Genomic DNA, 15,271 nt, shown 5'->3' with positions numbered 1-15,271 from the left:
ATTAATTGCTTATTAGTGGTTTTTAGTTGTTTTAGATGTTGTTTTGTGGAAGATTAGCACTTGAATGCATGAATTTCATATTAGGGTTTCTTTTTTTCCCAATTCTGCCTGGTACTGTTACACCTAGTTAGAGGCCGAATTGGCCTTAGCACAAAACATAAAAGTTGTATAGAATGATGTTTTATAGTTGCCTACAAAATTTCAGCTCAATCGGAGCAACGTACCCTGTGGCCCTGCTGTCCTGTTTCTATCCGAACATGCTAATCAGCTTCTGTAATTGGTTGTTTTGACCAGGAATACTACTGATTTAGTTATTGATGTCTTCTTAACATTTATAGCCTGGTACCTTAGTGTTCAGAAGGCCTTGGAATCACTTAATTTGGAGTTGTAGGTGCTGAGATATGATTGAATGAATCAGGACTGCTAGTTGAACTACAAACCAGAAAATCTGGGGCTGTTTTGGTAAATTTGACCTAGATACATTGCAAACTGGACTGAGTGTCCTTCTTCAAAATTGTAGCCCTGTGTCTTAGCTTCCAAACGGCATAAGTTACACCTCAATCCGATAAGTGTAGCTCCAGTTGTGTCCATTCCGTCAAAACCCGTCAAATCTGTCTTTTGTTAAACGTCATTTCCGCATATGTCCTAGCTTGATTTGGTAATCATATGACTTGGAGCCTATGGAATGGCTATTGAAATGAGATGATTCTGTATATGACTTTGAATTTGTGATTTAGGGCTTGGATTCGGACAAGGTAATGATATATGATGGATGGTTCCTGAGCCGTGGAGGTGAGTGACCCTAAACCCTGTGACGGCCCCACCTTCCCCTAAGGCGAACCAAAGGGGTCGGCGGACTGTCTGCCCAACTCTCGTCGGGACTCAGTCACTCACTACAGTCCTCAAACAAATTACAATATAAATCTCAAATATACATCAAATTCTCCAAAAATTACATATCAAAAGCGAAGCGTCCACGCTTCCGCTGCGCCACTCTGATCCTTGATCCCAACTATTATACAGGAGGAATTCCAAATCTAAAGTACACATGAAATAATCCATCCGATCACAGGAATAAGCACTATAAGCCCTTCCTTCCGCACGAGCCTTGTGGAGGGGAAATAAAATATTTTTGGGGTGAGCTAGAAGCTCAGCGAGTAACCAGCAAAATCAGTAAGCAAATATATTTCAAGATAATGCACTTCAATGATGTCATGAATCAAGGATTAAATGTACATATATTGCTCTTGTGAGCCAGTGAAATCATTGCACTTAAACACCCAACGCTCAAATATATCAGTAAGAGGGAGCCATTTGCTCCAAATGAACAGAGGTGGAGACGTTGGTGTTTAGTTCAAGACTTCCCAAAAACTCAGTGAAACCAAATCATGTCATGAACTCACATGCAAGTACGCATGATATGCAGTCGAGTAAATAATGCAAGAAACAGTTCAAAAGTAACTTTGGAAACAGTTTAGGGTCACTCACCTCCACGGCTCAGGAACAATCCATCATATATCATTACCTTGTCCGAATCTAAGCCCTAAATCACAAACTCAAAGTCATATACAGAATCATCTCATTTCAATAGCCATTCCATAGGCTCCAAGTCATATGATTACCAAATCAAGCGAGGACATATGCGGAAATGACGTTTAACAAAAGACAGATTTGATGGGTTTTTGCGGAATAGACACAACTGGAGCTACACTTATCAAATTGAGGTGCAACTTATACCATTTGGAAGCTAAGACACAGGGCTACAATTTTGAAGAAGGCCACTCAGTCCAGTTTGCAATGTATCTAGGTCAAATTTACCAAAACAGCCCCAGATTTTCTGGTTCGTAGTTCAACTAGCAGTCCTGATTCATTCAATCATATCTCAGCACCTACAACTCCAAATTAAGTGATTCCCAAGCCTTCTGAACGCTAAGGTACCAGGCTATAAATGTTAAGAAGACATCAATAACTAAATCAGTAGTATTCCTGGTCAAAACAACCAATTACAGAAGCTGATTAGCATGTTCGGATAGAAACAGGACAGCAGGGCCACAGGCTACGTTGCTCCGATTGAGATGAAATTTTGTAGACAACTATAAAACATCATTCTCTACAACTTTTATGTTTTGTGCTGAGGCCAATTCGGCCTCTAACTAGGTGTAATAGTACCGGGCAGAATTGGGAAAAAAAGAAACCCTAATATGAAATTCATGCATTCAAGTGCTAATCTTCCACAAAACAACATCTAAAACAACTAAAAACCACTAATAAGCAATTAATTGATGTAAAGGGGATGTTCTTGGCAAAATACCTTAAAACCACAAGAAAGGTAGGAGCTTAATCTTTCCTCCTCCAAAACAACTCCACCAACACCTTTGTTCCTCCTTAATAAACACTTGTATGGTGTAGTTTCCAAAACTATCGGTTAAAACTCAAGATTGAACCAAGAAATTGGAGTGCAAGATGAAGTATTTCCTCTCTTTTCTCCCTCAAGAATTTCGGCCAAGAGGAGCTAAAATGAAGAAATATTTTGATCAAAATTAGCATTAAGAAGATATAAATATCTTGGTCAAAAGTCCAAGGGTGAATTGGATGGTGACACTTGTCACCTTTTGGTTTAAACTTATCTTTTTGTCTCCAATACTAATCCATATAGGTAACATCTAATTATCTCTTAGTAGCTTGTAAAATAATATCACTGAATACAAAACTCCAACAAGTTGTCAAAAATATATTGCATTTACCGCACCAGTGGATCCCACGTTCATAATACTCTTCAAAATTAACGTGGACTAACTTGTATCAAGAAAATGATTTGAAAACTATATTTCCTTATAAAAATGTATAGAAATTAATATATTGAGGAAAGGCATAAAATTATAGACAAAGAAACAAAGTAATGTCTCGAAATATATAAAATGTTTCGGGTTCTCACACTTATCTTTCAGGGTGTCACAGGATTTGCAGGACAGAGTCGATGCGGTAGCTATAGGCCATGACAAGGGAAGGCACTGTAGAGGGGGCGATGGTAGAAACCACGGCATACCGTTTCTTATTGACTGGGACCTTGCGGTGCCAATGGCGCTAGATCTTGGTCGGAGCAAACATGCGACCGCCGCGGCATATGTTGCCATAGGCACCCTGGCCTTCATGGTGAGTGCCGCCGCAAGGAACACGAGAGATACAAGAAACTGTGCGACCAGTACCCCAATACTTGACAAAGGTCTGGTGGCCAGCGGACCTAAAGATGGCGTAGGTTGGCGAGAGTTCTTGGAGATGTCGCGCAATGGACGTCTTGAAGGATGTCTGGCCGGATTGGGGCTTTCATGACGCCAGGCAGAGGGAGGGAGTTGGCGTCGGCCTCCATTTCATTCTCAAGAGGGATAACGGTAACTACATGGAGAGCGGCGACGGAATTAGGGATTTTTGCTATCTACAACTCCACTAAAGCTACACAAATCTTTTGGGTAGCTCAAATTACAGATGAAAATCGTAGGTTAAAATGATTTTCTGGATAATTTCAGCAAAATGATAGTGGAAAGAAGGAGAAGATGTAGTGTCCGAAGTTGGCAAGAAGGGAGAAAGCAAATTTTATCCGAAATTTTTCTAAGTGTTATGAGTGTTTTTGTTTAACTCTTGCTAACATGACGTCGTTTCTGCTTCTTTTGTTTACTCGTCTCTACTCGTTCAATTTTGTTCAATTTTGAGCTTCGCCCGCCTCTACTCCAAATTTCAGCTTCCCCCGCCTCTACTCCAATTTTGAGCTTCCCACTTACATTTTAGCTTCAGCCAAAAAATAACGCTTTCAAGTGACTTTTGTACTAAATATTTGGACCTTTCTTTACAAAAACAACGCCTTCTCTAGTATCTCTCTTTTTCTTTTCTACATCTTTGTGTAATTAAAGTTGTTTATTATTTTGAGTTTTTAGCTCACAAGTTGTATTAAAACTTTATTTGTTGCATTAAAACTTTAGAATATGAAAATTTAGTGTTTTTTGATAATTTTGTTTACTAACACATGTTTTTTTATGCTCTACAAAAAATTAATGTCCAAAAACTATAAAGCTTATTAAAAATATGTTTATGATTCAAAAAAAATCTTTTAATGTAAATAGTTTTGGTATTAATTTAATAATTTTATGAATTATGTACGAATTATGGTTTGACAAGACCTACCAATCTATTTAGTTGATCAAATAACCAAAATAGTTTGCTAATACATGCATGACACACTAAATGTTTTTGGTACAAGTACCAATTCATAAACCATAAACAATGTGACTATTGTAATTAATAATAAACTCCAGTCATGCAATTGGTTTACTAGTTAATAATAAACTAGTTGATCAAATAACCAAAATGGTTTTCTAATACATGCATGAAACACTAAATCTATTTGATACATGTACTGATTCATAAACCATAAACAATTTGATTATTGTCAATTGTAAAACATAACAAACTCCAGTCATGGAATTGTCAAGATTTTTACTTAATTTCATATTAAATTTTATTATTCTCTTCCATTATTTTCACACTATGTTAATCAGTAATTTCCCATATGTTGTCAAGAGAACTAAATAATGAATTCATGATATTTTTTAACTTTATAACAAGGTATTAGCTATGTTTGGAATAATTAGCAAATACGTAAATATTGTTTTATACAATACCTTCCTCATTTTGCTAATGATAAACACAACCTAAAGTGTAAAAGCATAGGGTGCCATAATAGAATTAATAAAACCTTTCTTTATCACATACGAGGCTAAATTGCAAAAGTTAATGTGTCATGGTAGAGTTAATGAGATTAGTTTATCAAATAAGAGGCTAAATGTGAGAACCCTGAAAACATATATATAAATATCAGTGCATATTTCATTTGCATTTTTAATTCTTTAATAAATTTTAGCATTAAGTCTAATTGTTTTTAAATAAGTGCGTAGAAATAAATTTTATGTGCAAAACGAAAGCATTGTGCTAAATTATTAAATTTCCTAGTTTTGTTACATTAAATTCATATTTCAAAGGTAAATTATTTCATTGATATAACAATTAATTTCTTTGAATTCCGATAGCTAATCTTAAGCGTTAATAATGCTAAGTGTTAATAGGAACCTTAGAATTAAGATGAATTTGTGACGCCCCGAAATGTATGAGTATGAGAATCCGAAAATTTTTTTTTAATATATTTTCTAGACGTTATTTTGTTTCCTTGTCTATAATTTTGTACCTTTCTTCAATATATTCATTTCTTATACATTTTTATAAGGAAATATAGTTTTCAAATCATTTTCTTGATACAAGTTAGTCCACGTTAAGTTTGAAGTGTATTATGGACGTGGGACCCGCTAGTGCGGTAAATGTGGTATATTTTTGACAACTCATTGGAGTTAATTGTAAAGATTAAAAGAAGTTTGGGCCATAGTGTGACTTTGGTTGATTACAAGTTGCTAGACTTCCTAAAGGTTCCATGATATTCCTAAGCTTAATTTTCATTGGCTAATCAAAAAGGTAGTGGACTTTGACCAAGGGACTTAGTTAATATCTTCTTAGCAAGACCAAAGGCCAAAACAACAAGGAGAATTTCAGCCAGCTCTAGGGAGAAAAGAGGGGAGAAAAACCAAGAGAAAATAAGAGAAAGAACAAGAAAAAATTCTGGTTTTGTGCAACCCATCCAACAAGCTTGGGAGTTAGAGCAAAAGAAAGCTAATGAACTTGGTTCTTGAAGTGCAGCCTTGTAAACCCACCTTTGGAAGGTAAAGCAGCCTTGAACTCTTGTAAAAGCTTATAGCAATTGGGTAGAAATATTATTTTTGATGTTGTAAGATGCTAATAAGGGTTAATGATGGTTTATATATCACTTTTGTGGGTTTGTGTGGAAGATTTGGTGATTTCTATGGTTGTTAAGAAAATTCCAGAATTGAGATTTCTTATGGTTCAGTTCTGCCCGTTTCTGTTTGACCAGGTTAGAGGCCGAATTGGCCTTAGCACAAAACATAAAAGTTGTATATAATGATGTTTTCTAGTTACTTGTAAATTTTCAGCTCAATCTGAGCTCGGTAGCCTGTGAAAAGACCGAAATACCCCTGCTACCCTGTTTCTGTCCGAAACTGATAATCAGCTTTGGTAATTGGTTAGTTTGACTGGGAATACTACTGATTTAGTTGTTGATGTCTTCTTAAGAATTCTATCCCTGTATCTTAGCTTTCAAATGGCTTTGGAATTACCTGAATTGGAGTTGTGTGTACTGAGATATGAGTGAATAAAGCAAGACTGCTAGTTGATTTCTGCAGTGAATTTCGAACTGGAAAATCTGGAGTTGTTTTGGAAATTTTGACCTAGTTAGGGTGAGAACTGGACTAAGTGGTATGAAAGTTATAGGAAATGATATTTTAGAGGTGCTTGCAAAATTTCAGGTCAATCGGAGTAGTGTAGCTTGGAAAAGACGGAATTACTATTGCTGTTCTGGTTTTACCCGAATGTAAGAATTGCGCCTGTAATTGGTTGTTTTGGTCAGGATTGCTTCTGAATTAGCTGTTGAGGCCTTCTGATGAAATTTATCCCTGTTTCTTAGCTATTAGCTGGTTTTGGAATTTCTGGATTTGGACTTGGAGAGCCTGAGTTATGATGTTTCCGCTAGAATGCGTTCTGTGAATCTGTTTTTGTGATTCTGGTGTAGTTTCTTACATTTTTGACCTGGTTACACTCGAAACTGGGTTGAGTGACCTTCTGTAATATTGTAGCCCTGTCTCTTAGCTTCGAAATGGTGGGTCTTACACCTTCATCCGACAATCGTAACGCCTTTGGTACCATTACCGCAAAATGACGTCCAAAATTGTTTTTCTGATTTTGAGCTTAACTTTCATTTCCGAACTTCTCCCTAGCTTGAATTGTACTCGTATTACTTGGAGCTTGCTGAATGGCTATTGGATAAACTTGTTGTTGTATGTGTACCTTTGGGACTGGCTGAAGATATAATGAAGCCATGATGGCTGGGAAAGTAAGCAAATTTAGGGGAAGTGCTGTCCGAAGTTTTAAAGGGTTTAATTGCATTGAGTTTGTGATCTAAGACTTGGATTTGAGCAAGGCAATGATATATGATGGATGGTTTCTGAGCCATGGAGGTGAGTGACCTCAAACTATTTCTAAAGTTATTTATGAACCGTTTCCTGCATTATTTACTTTTGAACTGTTTCCAAAGTTACTTTTGAACTGTTTTCTTGCATTATTTACCTTTGAACTGTTTTCTTGCATTATTTACCTTTAAACTGTTTCCAAAGTTACTCTTGAACTGTTTTCTTGCATATCATGCGTGCTTGCATATGAGTGTTCCTTGTTTGCTGTAATTCTTGACTTATTGGCTTGTTATTATTGATTGATAACGTGTTAAGTGCTTTCGATGATTGTTAAAACGAGTTTTCTAGGCGAGTGTGTACTTTATCGCACTCGACCTAAATAAATATGAAATTTTCAATGATTAATGATTAAATGCTAGTTGCGCATGAATGTAAGCCGTTTGGCTGAATTGGGCCCTGCCTTTCGTTACGGATCGACTCGAGCCAGAAGCGGACTCGGTCGGACGATATGGTGACCCTGGGTGAATTTGGTATACTCGAGTATTACCTTGTAGTCCGGCTACGTCCGGATGGGTGGAGTTCGGCTACGTCCGGATGGGTGGAGACCGGCCAACGTCCGGAAAAAAAAAAAGATGAACGAATAAAAGATGAACGAGGGATTATTTATAAAAAAATGAACGTATCATTTTCATGAATGTTACTATCGCTTTCCATTGTACATGTTTCTTGAATTATTGATACTCCATATTTAATGTTCTGTAAATGCTGTAATCGTTTCTGGACTTATCATTTGATTTATGACATCATTGAAAAGAAATATTGTTAAACCGATTTGATTACTGATTTTCTGGTTACTCGCTGAGCTTCTATCTCACCCCAAAAATATTTTATTCCCCTCCACAGGGCTCAAGGTGAAGGCAGGACTTGTTGTGCTTATTCACATGAATGGATGACCTATATCCCGTACAGTTTTGGATTTGGAATCATTTGATGTATAGTTGGGAATTTGTTTCCGCTGCATTTGTGACATGTAATTATTGGAGACTTGGATGTATATTTGTGGACCATGTGATGTATATTTGAGGTTTATTCTTGTAATTCATTTGAGGACTTTAGTGAACGACTGAGTCCCGGCGAGAGTCGGGCAGGCGGCCCGCCGAACCCTGGGGTACGCCCTAGGGGGAGGTGGGGCCGTCACAGAATTGATATATTTTTGATAAACCGTTACAAGTACATTGGGTGCACTTAGGAGGTTAAAATCTCGATAATTGAATTTTGCAAGATTAGCATTCTAGTAGGTATCCAAATTGCATTTGGGGTAAATTTTGGAATTAGGTTAGAATCGAGGACGTAAGTGGATATTAGGACGAAATGTGAAAAGACCAAATTTAGCCTCCACCATCCCGGAAATAACCATGCAACCATCGAGCTGCATTGGCCAGCCTTCAAATCCAAACATCTCATTGCTGCCGGATGCATTTGTTTTCACTCAAACACTCCACCTTCCTTACCGCGGCTCAACCCCATTTCATCTCCAACTCACCACAACACCTCACCTCGTGATCATCGACCAAGTGAGAGAGAGAGAGAGCTTCCATTTCCTTTCTGATCAGAAGCTGGAGCAAGAAAGGAAACCGCGAGCTGCAACTTTTTCTGTTTCTGTCCGTGAGCCTAGGGAAGAAAGGGAGAGGCCGTGCATGAGTTCCGTCTGCACCTTCACCTCCACCATCTCACCCCAACCACAACAGCAACACCTCTTCACCTAGTAAACATCGACCGGTAGTGAGGAGAGGGAGAGCTCCTCGGCCTGAGCAAGAGAAAGGAGAGTAGAGTGAGCAGTGAGCTACATTTTCGTTCTATCTGAGAAGGTGAAGCGAGAGGAAGAAAATTTCAGCTCTGCCACGTGAGTAAGCTGCACTGTGAGGTAATTTCTGGACTAAATTGCATTGATCAGAGGTAGATTGAGCCATCTAGGGACATGCATGCATTGTTTGTGCAGTTGGATGATGAAACCAAAGCATGAGAAAATCTGGTTTGGGAGAAAATGGTTCTGCCGAGAGTTGATTAGGAATTGCAGATTTAATCTTGTTTATTTGAAGTAATCTGAGCTTACAACTGTGATTAACTAACTAGAAACTAGGTGTTTAAGCTTTGCATGCAGCCCAATAGCCGGTTAAGCAAGAAAAGAAATAATGAAACAGAAATCCGATACATGCAACCTCATCCAAGGCTAGCCGAACCAATTTATGGAAATTTGGATGATTTCTGTTGTTGACCGAATCTGATTGTTTAACCAGAAATATTAATTAGCTAGCTAAGTGTTTGCATGTAGAATTTGAGTACCTAATACCATGTTTTAGCCAAGGAAAAGTTGGATTTATAAACATCTAAGTGCTGGAAAATTCTTGATAGCCGAGAGGTTTGAGCAGGAATTTTTAGTTTGTTTTTGGAAATTTTAACTTGTTTCTGGAATTTTCCTTGGAATATAATGGCTTTGAAATGCATGAAAAATGTATATTTTAAGCTGTGTAAGTTGTTTAGCTATGAAACATTTGATATTTTGGAGGTTTGAATAAAAAAAGGTTGAAGTGTAGATCTGGAAAATTTTCAAGCGTGTTGATAGATATAGTAAAGGAATTTTGCAGATTTCTTTTGGCGAATTTCAGTTCCAAAACTGCTGTTTCAAGATGTAAAATATTTTATGCCCATTGATTTCACTTTAAGAAATATTAAGAGGGTTATGCATGTATACCTTGGGATAACAATTTGATTATACTATGGTTAAAATGTTGAGATGGAATTCTTGATAGTTTGGAATAACAATTGCTGGAAAATGTTTAAGTTATCCTTGTTTCTGAACAATAAAAGTTTGGTTGAAATGTTGGCTATATTGTTATAAGAAATAATTGTTGGATGCTAAGGGCTAATGATTGATGAAGCCCTTGGCCATTTGAATGATTTTATACAAGTGTTAAAGTGTGATGAAATTAACTGCTAGAATTGCTTGGAGGCTTTATATTTATTTTGCTTCAACTGTGATGTGATATGAACTTGCCAAAACCAAGAGCTAATGATTGACGAAGCCTTGGTCATTTATTCCATTTTGATCAGAAGTGAATCTATTAAAAACTCAGGGCTAATGATTGACGAAGCCCTAGGGATTTTCTATTAAAATGTGATTTTGATTTGCTTGCAAATTTGAACCATAATGTGATTTCGAAATGGGATCGAAATTGTGAAAGTCGTTTCGACCCAGTGAACTCTAGCAATTTTGATCAAGCTAATCAAAAATATTTTTCGCTAGTATTAAACGATAAAATTCAGTAATTAGTATTTTGCCCTAAATCTTGCCAACCGACAATTTTCCTTTAGCTTAAACTAGCCTTGATAGTTATAGAAAATAATTTTTCTAGCTTTTAAAACCCTAAGTCTTGTTTCATTTCCTTTCCTTTCTTTAAGACCTGTCCCTTGCTAGTTTTCTAGAGGAAATTTCCAAAATACGAGATTTTAGCGATTTTAATTAAACGTGCAGAAAACTTGTTCGGCAAGAAACATTATTTCACGTAAAAATTTATTTTAGTAACACTTTTACTAGAAAAGTAATATTAAAGAAACTTTGCAAAGTACTTTACTAGTTTTAATACTACATGGTTTGTTGAATTATTCCAAGAAAATAAACTAGCTATACTAAGAATAATTTTTCCTACGTAATCCTAGAACTAGTATAGCCCACTTATAGTTAAAATTTGGTATTTTAGGGTTTAGCGAGGACGCAGATTTTGATTCCCAGCTTGATCAGTAACTTCACTCTTGGTGAGTGTCCTTGCTTGTTCTATTCCTACTTGATTAAAGTGCTTTCTTGACTTGAAATGTGATACTTGCAAAACTAGTTTTTGATCCATCGAAGTGAGCAGTGTGTACTTTATCACACTAGCCGTTCGAGTGGTGACTTGCGTGAAACATTTTTTCCGTGAATCTAAATGTAGTTGCGTTGTTGGGTGAATCCCTCGACTCGTGAATCCTCGAATCTAAATGTAGTTGCGTCGTTGGGTGAATCCCTCGACTCCTGAATCCAACTGCAGTAACGTCGTTGGGTGAATCCCTTGACTAAATTTTCTAAGGGTATATCTCGAGTATACTGCTTCCTTAGTTGGCGTTCGGGCCCGGGACAGGGGTAAGAACGGTGACGAGTTAGGAGTAAAAATGAGAGGATCTACATGGACTATAAGTAGTGAGAGTTGACGGAGGGTCAACTACGATGAATGGTGATCAAGCGAGGAAAATGGCTCCTGAGAGCCCCTTTATCCTACCTTGTGCTGTTATACGCTTTCCTAATTGTTTAAATTTGTTGAGATTATTACTCGCTGTCTAATTTATGTGATCGCATGTTCCGGGGCATCACTGAGCTTTAGCTCACCCCCACGTTATTTGTTTTCCTTGACAGGTCCTGGCACTTGAGAAAGATTTGAACTCTACTTTTACTTTGTATGGTTGTAATTCGTATTAAACAATGTCGCTTTTGTTTAGGGTTGCCACTTGAAGCTGGAAAGTGCAAACCCTAGATTGGTTACGTGGCTTGTACGAATTTGTTACTTGGCTTGTACGAATGCATTTGAATAGTATGTTTTGTTTCATGGGTTGTAGTTGGAAAGGTATCCTAAGAATCGACGATTAGCTGACGTGTAGTGCTGTTATCTCTGAAGTTAATGTGGTTTTAGTTATGAGCCTATTTGGAAGGAAACCATGATGTAATAGATTAGGTTATACTTCGGAAAGATTTTACTAGCTTGCTTGCGTGAGTCCTGGCGAGAGTTAGGCAGACGGCCTGCCAACCCTCTGGTTCGCCTTAGGGGGAAGTGGGGTCGTCACACTAAAATATAAAAGTTCGGGTATCATAACATAATTAATTAAATTTACTTGCAGCATATGGACCATATAGAAAAAATTAGGATGGCATATGGGGTTAAAATGTAAAAGTTAGGGTGTCATAGTAGAATTAATAAAATTTATTTACAGCACATGGGTCATATTGAAAAAATTAAGGTGGTATATGGGGTTAAAATGTAAAATTTAGGGTGTCATAGCAAAATTAATAAAATTTATTTACAACACACGGGCTATATTAAAAAAATTAAGGTGGTATATGTGGTCAAAATGTAAAAGTTATGGTGTCATAGTAGAATTAATAAAATATTTACAACATATGGGCCATATTGAAAAAATTAGGGTGACATAGTAGAATTAGTGAAAGTGAGATGACAATAAATGCTTTGGACAGTGACAACTAGTTGTTGTCACTAATTTAGATCTGGCAACCATATTGTGACGATATTTCAAGTTGTCACTTAGGACGAGTTTCAGTGACAACATGTTTTCCAGTCGTCACAATAGTGATCTCCCGCCACACTGGATAGTTGTACGCCATCCATATTGTGATGACTTATTCCGTGTTGTCACTGTTGACGGGTGAACCCACGATCAAGTATGATGACATTAAAGGTCGTCACTAAAGTTTTCAATTGTGACAACTTTCTCTCTTGTCACAGAGAATGCTGTCACAAAAGGCCAAATTTCTTGTAGTGACCTCAAGAGTAAATGAAATAATAGTTTCCAAGTATAACAAAAGATTGATTTCCAGATACATTCAACCCTAATCGAGCACTAGTGCGCATACAATTGATAAAAATTCAAAAACTAGCTAGTCTATACCAGCCTCATGCCCTTGCTCGAACCCCTATAAGGAAAAAAAATTAACGAAATAGAGTGAGCTAAAACTCAGTGAGGTTTCAAATAGCAAGTTGACCATCATTTAAAAGTGCAAGTATCAAAGTAGCAAAGTAGCAAGCATAACAAGTCAAGAATTAGACCCAAGTAGCAAGTTAGCCATATATAAAACTTGAACTCTTAAAATGAGCGAGTGTAAAAGTTTTTCAAAAGAAACAATAGCACAACAAGTAATAATCATTTCAAAGTATAAGGATACAGATGGCCCTCAAGAGCCAAATTCACGTTGCTTCACCAGAGCTTGATCAAGTAGTAGTTCACACTCCGTCAACTTTTAAGTAAAGTAACCAATCCAGTAGAGCACCACTTAACTACTGTCTCCGTCCACCATTCAAACCCCTTACCGAGCTCAAAATCCTCAATAAATACGGGTGGTAATACTTGAGTATATCGATTAGTCGAGGAGATAATGCTCCACTCGACAAAACAAGAGACTCAGGGTTCGTTACCTAATCAACCAAGCCCTTGCCGGCTCAACTCAAGTAGCTAGACACAGGGTTTCTGGAATCCCAGAGAGTGCGCATATCATACACAAGTATATCAAGTCAATTGCAACAAATAAACAAGTATATATCACATTAGGGCAAGTGCGATAAAGTACACCCTTGCCCGACCAAACCAAGCAAATCTTATCTGATCATGTTGGTAAAGAATTTAAATCAAGAATCAAGTTCAATCATGTATTTGGAAGCACTCACCAAAGATTTAGTGCTTGTCAAAATCACGCTCAGGTACAACTCCTTGGTTGGAGTACAAATCTATGATAAAATATCATTTAAGAGTTTAAAATCCACTAGGGTTCGAAACATATGAGTTTCGCTTCAAGGAAATCAAGTAAATGAAACTTGTTTAAGTAGTAGTCATATGGCTTCTCAAACTCGCAAAAATTCATGCTCGCCTTTTTAGTTTTGATAAAGAAGCGATTAAAACTTTGGATTCGCATTTGGGTCTAAAAGATGAGGAAAACGTATTTCTAGTAGTCGCCACTTTCGCCTTTTAAAGGGTACGACTTTTGGCCAAATTTCAGCTCATATACCTCTACTAACGGTAACTTGACTACCATAGACAATCCAAGTTCACTTCGATTTCAAATTGTCGCTCCAGTTTCAAGTTTACTCGCTTATCCGTCGAGTGAAAAGTTGGGCAGCATGCCTTTTGTATTTATCCATTTTCCCATCCAAATACAACTTGGATTCACAAGCCAACAAACCTCCAATTCAACCACAAGTGATAACCAAACAGCATTCATCTATTCAAGGCCTCAAAACCAACCAAACAAACCAAATAATAACTTATCACCAAGGACCAAAGTTGGAAACCAATTTAAAGAAGAACTTATAAATGGCAGATTTGTCATCCTTCGATTTTTTTGGTCATAACTGTAGCTAGGTATATCGGATAGAGGTAAATTGTATGCCGTTTCGAAGCTAAGACATAGACCTACATTTTCTATGAAGACATTGACACCCAGTTCTCGCATTTTTAGAGTAAAAAATGGATGGTCAGAAGCACATGAAAAACAGGTCGGGAAAATTAGAGTGTTTGCATAGTCAGAAGTGTTCTGGCCAAATCATAAGCTAAAATGGTCCAATTGATCTGAAATTTTGTAGGTAGAATGTTAACTCAAATCCCTATAACTTTCATATTTTTTCCAAAAGCTGATTTAGTCTACTTATCAAAGCTGGAAATTGCTTGACAAAGCTGAAATTTCATCTTTTAAGACTAAATTTCACAATCAAGCCACTAATCATCTCATAAATTCCATTTCCAAGCTCAATACCAACATGTTAGAGATAAACATCATAAATCAAAGCAGAAAAATCACAAACCCTAGCTGAAATTCGCTAATCTTCACCAAAACTAGAGTATCATCCAACATAATTCAAGATTCAAGGCATCTATCCTATATTTTGCTAAAACAAGAAAGAAAAAGGAAGTTTTAGACTTATACCTTCTAAAACACTTGAAGAAAGTGAAGAACCAAGGTAGTTCTCTCCACAACAAGCTTCCTTATCTCCTTGTTGCTAGTTTAATCGGTTTAGTTTTGTGGTTTCAACTCAAACAAGGTAAGATTCAAGGTTGTAGTTGGAGGTTTTCCCTCTTATTTCTTTCCCAAATTTCGTCCAACACAAGAGGAAAATGAAGGAAACTTAGCCAAAAGGAAAGATAAGAAGAAAGGAAATGTTTTGGGTCAAAGGTTGCTTGGATCCTTGACACTTGTCACTTAAGATTTCCTTCTTATTTTTTCTCTTTTCTCACTTTTCTTTAGTCAAAAATGGTGGCTGACTTAAGGGTAATTTAGAGGAAATTAAATGAAATAAAAACAAGGAGATTAGGGTAAGAAAGTAGTGGTCAAGTGGTGTACTCATTCGGTAGCAAACGGTGCACGTCGGTTCAAGCCTATTTTC

The sequence above is a fragment of the Coffea arabica genome, chromosome 9c (genome assembly GCF_036785885.1).
Source record: "Coffea arabica cultivar ET-39 chromosome 9c, Coffea Arabica ET-39 HiFi, whole genome shotgun sequence".
Taxonomy (NCBI): Eukaryota; Viridiplantae; Streptophyta; class Magnoliopsida; order Gentianales; family Rubiaceae; genus Coffea; species Coffea arabica.
Note: the sequence above shows the minus strand (reverse complement) of the source record.